Source organism: Bos javanicus, chromosome 1 (assembly GCF_032452875.1).
Source record: "Bos javanicus breed banteng chromosome 1, ARS-OSU_banteng_1.0, whole genome shotgun sequence".
Lineage (NCBI taxonomy): Eukaryota > Metazoa > Chordata > Mammalia > Artiodactyla > Bovidae > Bos > Bos javanicus.
The window spans coordinates 55916349-55926446 of record NC_083868.1 but is presented as its reverse complement, the minus strand read 5'-3'; the positions used below and the strand labels follow the sequence as shown (position 1 = coordinate 55926446).

The 10098-nt window shown below is 38.1% G+C and overlaps 1 long non-coding RNA gene across 1 annotated transcript in view; it reads left to right on the top strand.

Annotated features, from left to right (window-relative positions):
• Positions 1-251: 251 nt before the first annotated feature.
• LOC133254410 (uncharacterized) overlaps positions 252-10098 on the top strand; it is a 100510-nt gene continuing 90663 nt past the window's right edge. Inside the window, exon 1 of the long non-coding RNA XR_009738664.1 lies at positions 252-1178. This is a non-coding gene — a long non-coding RNA (uncharacterized LOC133254410). The remainder of the gene's footprint in view (positions 1179-10098) is intronic.

The window sequence follows — 10098 nt, the reverse complement described above, 5'->3', positions numbered from 1 at the left end:
CTGTATTGTCACAATTTGAAAATTTTACCTGTTCTCATAGACGTACAAAGTGTTTTGTTTTTTGTTTTTCTTTAATGATGTTTGGGCCCTACACTGGTTTGATATTTAAACCAGAATCTCTGGAGAAATTGGATCTCTCCATTTAAAAAATCTCTTCAGAGGACTCAGATATGTAGTCATTATTGAGCATCACTGAATTAGAGCAGTGGCTCTCAAAGAGTGGTCTCTGGATCGCATCAGCATTTAGCGTTGCCTGGGGACATGTTACAAATGCAAATTCTCAAGCCCCACCGTAGACCAACAGAATGAGAAACTGGGGGTGGGGGTCTAGACATCTATTTTAACAAGCCCTCATGGTGATTCTGGGGCACCCTAGAGTCTGAGAACCACTGACCTATAAGGTGAAAATAAGAATGAGATGAGCTGTTGTGGCAGAAACCATCCTCAAATTGGAAGAAGATGCAAACAAGAGGTAAACATGGACTTGCTGATGTAGACAGTAGCCGTCTGGGATAGGGAGGTGGGGTGTGAGGAAAACATGGAGGAAGGACTATCCCAGTTCTTTAAAAAAAAAAGGGCCAAGGGTTTGGGTTTAGGCAATGTCTTTGGGAACCAATGACAAATACTTACAACTCTGAGGAACACTTGCTTAGATTGGCCATGAAGTATCTAGGAGGGTATTCTTTAACATGGATTAGTTTGTGTATTAAAGTTGAAACAATCTGGAGAACTAAACTTAATTCAAGTGTTATTTTCAACTTTCAACTGCCAGGGTTATTTCAAGGGGCTTCCCAGGTGGCGCTACTGGTAAAAACTCTGCCTGCCAATTCAGGAGACGTAAGAGATGCTGGTTTGATCCCTGGATTGGAAAGATCCTCTAGAGGAGGGCGTGGCAACCCACTCCAGTATTCTTGCCTGGAGAATCCCATGGACAGAGGAGCCTGGTGGGTTACAGTCTGTGAGGTCACAAAGAGTCAGACATGACTGAAGCGATCTAGCATGCATTCGTGCAACCTCAGAAATTCTAACCATCTTTGTTTTATGTTTAACTTGGTATCTATAGTTCATGTAGATCTGTTTCAGTGCAGTTCCTTACTCAGAACAATTATGGACAAAGGTGAAGAAATTAGGCGATAATCAGAGGACAGGAGTAAAGGCCTAAAGGGAGACGGCCTGAGGTAAAAATAGACACTAACTGACCTGGGAAAAATTCTGGCCCAACATGTGGTAGCTGAATGATTTTATGCAAATACATCCTCTCTGTGTCCTGGTCTATAAAATGGGAATGTCTGAGTCTGGCTATGGTGAGATGGTTCATCCACTAGCCTTTAAAAGCAAATTTTGTTTCAGTTCACTTCAGTTGCTCAGTTGTCTCTAACTCTTCGCAACCCCATGGACTGCAGCACATCAGGCCTCCCTATCCATCACTAACTCCCAGAATTTACTCAAACTCATCTCCATTGAGTCGATGATGCCATCCAACCATCTCATCCTCTGTCGTGCCCTTCTCCTCCTGCCCTCAATCTTTCCCAGCATCAGGGTCTTTTCAAATGAGTCAGCTCTATGCATCAGGTGGCCAAAGTATTGGAGTTTCAGCTTCAACATTAGTCCTTCCAACGAACACTCAGGACTGATCCCCTTTAGGATGGACTGGTTGGATCTTCTTGCAGTCCAGGGGACTCTCAGGAGTCTTCTCCAACACCACAGTTCAAAAGCATCAGTTCTTCGGTGCTCAACTTTCTTTGTAGTCCAACTCTCACATCCATACATGACTACTGGAAAAACCAGAGCCTTGATGAGACAGACCTTTGTTGGCAAAGTAATGTCTCTGCTTTTTAATGTGCTGTCTAGGTTGGTCATAACTCTTCTTCCAAGGAGTAAGCGTCTTTTAATTTCATGGCCACAATCACCATCTGCAGTGATTTTGGAGCCCCCCAAAATAAAGTCAGCCACTGTTTCCACCGTTTCACTATCTATTTGCCATGAAGTGATGGGACCAGATGCCCTGATCTTAGTTTCTGAATGTTGAGCTTAAGCCAACTTTTTCACTCTTCATGTCTTTCACTTTCATCAAGAGGCTCTTTAGTTCTTCTTCACTTTCTGCCATAAGGGTGGTGTCATCTGCATATCTGAGGTTACTGATATTTCTCCTGGCAATCTTGATTCCAGCTTGTGCTTCTTCCAGTCCAGCGTTTCTCATGATGTACTCTGCATATCAGTTAAATAAGCAGGGTGACAATATACAGCCTTGGCATACTCCTTTTCCTATTTGGAACCAGTCTGTTGTTCCATGTCCAGTTCTAACTGTTGCTTCCTGACCTGCATGATTCTCATTCCCATCTCTTTCAGAATTTTCTACAGTTTATTGTGGTCCACACAGTCAAAGGCTTTGGCATAGTCAAAAAAGCAGAAATAGATGTTCTTCTGGAACTCTCTTGCTTTTTCTATGATCCAGCGGATGTTGGCAATTTGACCTCTGGTTCCTCGGCCTTTTCTAAAACTAGCTTGAATATCTGGAAGTTCACAGTTCATGTATTGCTGAAGCCTGGCTTGGAGAATTTTGAGCATTAGTTTGCTGGTGTGTGAGATGAGTGCAATTGTGCGGTAGTTTGAGCATTCTTTGGCATTGCCCTCTTTGGGATCAGAATGAAACCTGACCTTTTCCAGTCCTGTGGCCACTGCTGAGTTTTCCAAATTTGTTGTCATATTGAGTGCAGCACTTTCACAGCATCATCTTTTAGGATTTGAAATAGCTAAACTGAAATTCCATCTTTTGTTTATACACTCCTAAAGCTGCCCAATACTTACATTGTCATCTGGACTCTTTGGTTACATTTACACTGCATAACTTGTTTATCACTTAACGTGGTATCTTTGCTAAAATGTTCTGAATGATTCAGATAGAAACAGTGATTCAGATGGAAAGGTATTTAGATGTAAAATCATTCTTATGTGGATGTAAGGCTTTCCTTAGTGTTTCTATGTAAACTCCAGAGTTACTTTGACTTTGTTTGTCTCCATTTAGCTGCAGAGAAGTCAGTTTCATTTAACAGTATGCCCAATACCTACAACAATTACTGGCTCATAGAAATATATATTTAATATATATTTGCTAATCATTAAATGAACAGAAGCATGTCAGAGAATGTTTCTTAGGTAACAGAGTTTACATCTGACTGGTACAGATTTGAAGTTAAACATTATTTTAATTGGAGCCATCCAATGCAGTTCAACCTGCTGATCAGTGTCCTCCCCTGTAACACGGCACTACAACCAGACTTTCAAGTACCTCCTATCAGTTATCATTAACAGGGAGTCTTTGGAAGCTTCTATTTTCCTAATCTATAAAAAAGATGAAGATGATAGAGGCATGGTTTGCTTAGCACTAAAGCTGTTACTTGACCAATGTTCTGGAACCAAGGTGAGCTGTAGGCTTGCCTGTGGGGATACCTAGTTGCAGTTTGCCTCATTGCCTCTTAGACATTGGAGTAAACATTATTCTCTAGCTAACTAGAAAGGTTGCAAAAGGCTAAATATCTTCCTACGTGTGAAGGGAAAACCAACTGTCCATGCTATCCCCAATCCTGGAGCCAGAACTGAACTTTGAGAGTAGCTGGAATTTGAACCATGAGTGAATTTTCCCTATGATAGGTGTGCCTTTGTTGTGATGCATTGAAGAGGCTCATAGACTTTGTCTATCATCAGGAAACATCTACTGTTATTTAGGATTGACTAGGGGATTCCCTGGTGGCTCAGTTGGTAAAAAATCTGCCTGCAATTAAGGAGACTTCCTATAATTCAGGATACTGCCTGCAATGCAGGAGACCGGAGTTCGATCTCTGGGTCAGGAAGATCCCCTAGAGGAGGAAATGGCAACCCACTCCAGTATTCTTGCCTGGGAAATCCCATGGACAGAGGAGTCTGGTGGCCTATAGTCCAAGGGGTTGCAAAGAGTCAAACATGACTTAACAACTAAACCATTACCACCAGGATACAAACCAGTGTGCAAACCTTTTTTTTATTCTTTATCACACAAACTTCTCACAAGTACTAAAAGTCCCTTTCCTTTTATTTCTTTCCTCTTTCCTACTCCTTTCTCTACTTAATCCTATTGCAATCTCCGGTGCTCCATCTGTTAAGCCCTATTTCACGTTGATCCATGTATTTCTGAAAAGAGAGAACATAAGAGATAAAGAAACACTTTGTCTCACTATTATTCATTAGTTCTCATAGAAAGCTTCTGTGAATTATTGAGATTAAATACCCTCCCCACCAGGGGTGAGGCTCGAGTGGGACCAAAGCCTGAAGCAGGAAGAGACCTGTGGATACCATCTCCTGTCTTTTAGACTGGTTAACTGAAATTGTCTTCATGCTCTAATAGTACTTTGTCACTGGCAAATGCCATTTGGTATCACTTCTGATCTCCTCAGATCTTAGTGACTGCTCAAATTTCATGCTGTGTGGAACTTAAAGATAATTTCACCTCTGTGTTTTTAAATATGACTCTCATAGAGGCAGTTATTCTTTAGCTAAATTTACCCACCAGCACATTAATTACTTATGACTGTCTTAACAGGGATATGTTACTAACAGTAAACAGTGGGTCATCAGGACAAGTGGGACACTGAACAGATCGATACTGGAGTTCTCAGGAGCATGCAGCGAGAGGGGGGCCCTGGCAGACTTCTGGGAGCCACTAACATCACTATGTCACATTTGTCTTCCCTTGGGAAGCAGATGAGATGAACTGCCTGACAGCATTGTCATTATTCTTAAATGAGTGATTGCATAGATCTATGTGGTAGGCTCTTTGCAGGAAAGAACCAGGATACCAGAGTAAATGTTTAAGAAATGAGGTACCCAGAAACTGAGTTCTCAGGAGTTTACTGGCTTTCTCAGAGGAGGAAAATTATTCAAATATGGGATGTTCTTTCAGATATTTGATTTAAGTTAAACTTTCTTTAGTGTTACTGTGTAAACTCCAAAAATATTATTTATCTTTTGTCTTTAAAAAGATAGACAACAGGTACATGTATGAAGGACACTGTTGGTTTCTATCTAGCTTTCATTCTTTCTTCTTCCTGAGTGAACCCTTTATAAAAAATCATTTCCTCAATTCACCGACTCTTACTCTCTCCACACTCATCTCACTTCAGCCACACAGGACTTCTTTCTACCCCTTGAGCTTACCAAGTGAGGGCCTTTGCTGTTTCCTCGACCTAGAATATTCTTCCTGGAGATCACTCGTACCTGGTTCTTTCCTTTCCCTCAGATATCAGCTTAAATATTACCTCTCATTTAAGAGGCACCTTTCTCTGATGTTTCCATCTGTAAAAGTTTCCCAGTCTTCCTCTATCACATCACATGCTTTATTTTCTTAACAGTATTTACCACAATCTGACTTCTCATCTAACTTATTGACTTTCTCCTTCCCCTAGAATGCATGTTTGCTGAGAGCAGGAAGCTAGTCTGCTTATTTCATTGCTATATTTCCAGCACCTAGAACTGTGTCTGACACATAGTAGGTACTCAGTAAACAATCACTGAACACATGAATAGGTAAATAAATTCTGAATGGTCCCAACTTTTTTTCCTATATTCATAATTGATAAAGAAAAATAACATTGCTTCTTTGAGTCACAACCTCAAGTTTCTCCAGGAAATCATTCAGTAAACAACATATTCCTTAAGGACAAGGACTGTGCCATTGCTCTATCAGGTCATAAAAAAAAAAAAAAAATCATTTCCAAATATCTACCTCTTCCTCAACCAGCCATGTACCTCTGCAAAAGCTGATCACCACTGCAGCTTTAGTAGAGGACTCATTGGATTCAGGATAGTGATTCTTTGAAGAATGTTTCATGAATCAACCTTGGCTAGTGAACTATTATTAGGGGAATTCTTCTAGGAGGATCTGGAAAGAGTTTTCCTCACTTGTAAGAGAATTCCACAGAAGAAAAACTCTCTCTGAATATTGTCATGTCTGGATATTTTCCTGAAACTGTTGGTTGCCCTACTATTCTATGTCTAAGGATGGAGCCAACTCTTCTGTTGGATCGTTGAGGGTGGCTGAAATGAGAAGAAGAAAGAACTTAGGCTCCCAACTGCTGGATTAACCAGTCTCAAAATCAAATCCAAAAAAAAAAAAAAATCAAATTCAACTGTTGTAAGATACTTTAAAATCCAAGCATTTGGACATTTATTGAGTTCTTTATTTCCTCGGCTATTTATGCAAGAAAAATAAGAAATGTTTTGCTTCTATAGCATTCTTTGTGCTTTCTTTCTTTTAAAATAAATATGCCTTGCAAAATAAATATTTCTTGAATTGAACCAATAAAGATTTGGGAAAATATATCAGGGATATATTAGAGTCTGAATGTTATTAAAATTGACATAAGGAACACATTGTAACTTCTTGTCTTACATCAAATAATACCTATATATTCCACTGCTAATAAGCTTCAGAACATTTAAGGCCTGGGTTAATGGGATTCCCTGATGGCTTAGATGGTAAAGCGTCTGCCTGAAATGCAGGAGACCCTGGTTTGATCCCTGGGTTAGGAAGATCCCCTGGAGAAGGAAATGGCAACCCACTCCAGTACTCTTGCCTAGAAAATTCCATGGATGGAGGAGCCTGGTGGGCTACAGTCCATGGGGTCGCAAAGAGTCAGACACGACTAAGTGATTCCCTTCCCTTCCCTACTCTCTTCCCTGACCCACACTTATGTCTTGTTTCTCTGACTCTCTTACTTTGTTGACATGGTGGTGGTTTAGTCGCTAAGTCGTGTCCGACTCTTGCAACCCCATGGACTGTAGCCTGCCAGCCTCCTCTGCCCATGGGATTCTCCAGGCAAGAATACTGGAATGGGTTGCCATTTCCTTCTCCAGGGGATCTTCCCAACCCAGGAATTGAACCTGGGTCTCTTGCATTGCAGGCAGATTCTTTACCAACTGAGCTATGAGGGAAGCACTTGTTGACATAGCATCTTCGTCTTTTACTCTTCCACTCACTTTCTATGAAATCCAAGTAGGTTATCTCCCCTATTTCATCTTTGAATTTATTTTTGAAATTACTATTCTTTAAAATAGCAGTCATTTCTCTGTTTGAATATAATTATAAAATATTCAAAATATTATTACAAAAGACAATTCTTCATGAAAATATTCTGATATAACTAAAAATTTTAAAGATCTAAACTATGTATAGTATTTCTGTTGCTCAAAATAGTATGTATCCATAGATTTAGTATTATTTTATAGAAAATGTAAGATGCTCTAAATTTTGAAATTAATATTTTCAAAGAGTAGTAAATATCTTGGCCAGATTATAGTTAAGTATAGTTTTAATTTCTATTCCCTAGCAACTGATAGAAAATAATTATAAAAATTTTGATATATTTTAAATGATTGCTTTTACTAGGGATGCTAGTAGAAGTTTAAGGATGGTAAAATATCAGATTTTTTCTCAAGTTCTCATTTATGATACATTTTTTCCATCTTATGCATTTTTATTCTGAAGAATTTCATTTAAAAATGTCACTTTAAATTCTGTAATATTTTATCTTCCACACAAAATTCTACTTAAAAAAATCATTTTACTACCTGAAGAATGTTTAAGGTAATTGAAAAGGAAGCTGGAACAGCATAATACCCTTAAAAAATCATATTTTTGTCAGACTCAAGTGTATTTTGGCATTGAAGAATTTTGTAGTTTTATTTTAAACGTATACATACATGTATGGAAAACAGTCCATGTTGCTTGAGCAGTTTCAAAATGAGTTGCCTCCTTTAGTGATTATGTGTTTTTCTCCTCCCCTTCTCTTTTAAAAAAGTGCTTAAATTATACTTCTTGGAAAGCTACCCTGTGCTCAATTTAAATGAGTTCTATAGTCAATCAAGTTGGAAAAATGTCACATACTATTCCCTCTTCATATTAATAATGCACGCCATCATATGAAGAAGTTTGGGGATCCCAGTAGTAAAGACATTTGTTTCATCCAGCCTTTAATCACGGGACCATTTCTTTCTGTCACAGCTCTGAACATGCTTTGAAACTAAGGTATCATTTAACACACTTTAGGAGGTATCATTCTAAATAAGTCTTCTGTCAATCCAAAGAGTCAGTGGAGCTTCCCTGGTTGAGAAAACATAATTTGTGTAGCCCTTGAATTGGTTTAAATTTTAAAAATGTTTTAATTGGGGATTGCTGTCTCATGTTGTCATGGGAATCCTTGTTGACAAAGCAGCACCGCAGTGCCACAGTTGATATCCCAGCCCCGGAAATTCTGAACTTGATTGGTTATGGCATTCTTTTAACACAGTTTGCTAATTTCCTGATTGCATTCCTTGTTATTGACTTCATATGGTAGGGAAGCATGAGGTCTGCATTATCTTTTCACCTATGGCAATTTTTTTGCTGGATGTTTAATACATAGGAGTAGAGAATTGGCCACATGATTAGTATAAACTGAATGGTAACGATAATTTCAACAAAGCCAAGGGAATTTCCCCCTCCCATGCCAGAGGTCATTTTAAAGCTTTTTTTCCCCCTCGCATTGTTACACATAAAACATTCTAAGGTTGACCGGAGATAGGAAATAAAGAACACAGAGCCACATGTTGACCTTCCTGCAGCCTTGAGATTCTGAAGATGTGTTGTGTGTTCACATGGGCTGTCATCGCATGATCTATTGCTTGATAAAGAAAGAGTCTCTGTTCTCTGACCCCAATTCCTTCAAGCCTAGAAAAATACTTCACATTAGAAATTTTAAATCGACTTCTCAAGTTACCATTAACTTGCCCTGTTAATTTGGGAAATATTTCTCATGTATTTTAAAGAAAATACTTAGATGTTTCTGTTTCTTTTTTCCCATACAAAATATATGATTAATTTTGTTACTTTATGTTTCTAATACTTTTCTGATGTTGTGCTTCCCTTGAGAGAATTTTTCTTTTTAAGATTCAGATTCAGTAAGAGATATTGTTAATGAGTTTTTTAAATTAAAATCACTGTGTGGCTGAAATCAGAGAAATTTTATAGAGATACATAGATAACTAAAGGAGCATTTTCTATTAGGATGCTAGGTGTCTGATTTTTAGAGGTATGTTTTGAAGTGAATCCTGTCAAAATATAAGGTGTACTCCAGAGATTTAGTTTTCTGTTTTAACCTTTTCATGACATTTTATGATTACATTTAAAGGCATAGAAAAAAGAGAGAAAATTGAATTTAAAGAGAGAATTTTACCTTCATCCTTTCATAAATTTGAAAATATAATTATTTACTTGTTCACTTATTCATTGATTCACTGATTTATGCACATTTATGAGGACTTGACTTTCTCAAATAAACTTCCAATGTAATTGGATAGATCTATTACCTGTCTTGTGCCTCCTGGTCCTGGGACTGAGTCAGTCATTTCTGCCCTCAAATTTTTATTCCTGTTATTGTCTTGGGCTATAAGGCCTTCCTTTCTGCTCTGCTTGTTTAAACTTTATGCAAGATCCAAAGAGCAGTTCCAATCCCATCTCCTTAGGAATTCTTCTCTGTCTCACTTAAGCAATTATTTAATAATCTTTCATCTGAACTCCCACAGCACTTCCAAAATGAGCCATATAATTTAGTACTTAATTATATATAGTCTCATATCATTTATCTATAAGAGATTTGTCTTCCTTGTTTCATCTTTATACTGTATGGTCATAAATGCCAGGATTCCTGTTCTTTAGTATCCTTCACAGCACTGAGAACACACTAGATGTCCAATCAATGAATGGTCATCAATTACTGATCATTTTAATTTGTTTGGAGATACAGTTCAGTTTAAGGAAAGGACTATGGTATCAGACTATCCAAACTAAAATCTTACCTATCATTTACTGGCTGTACTTTTGGCAAATTGCCAAAATAAATTTCTTCATCTGTTAAGTAAGAGTGAAAACAGAGTTCCTGCACACATCACACAGGTTGATTATGAAAATTAAGTGACACAGAGCATGTAAAATATATGCATGGTAGTGCCGGGAACCCAATAAAATTCAATGAACATCAGTAGTGGTATTATTAAGGCACCTAAATCAATACTCTCCTTTTTCATCTG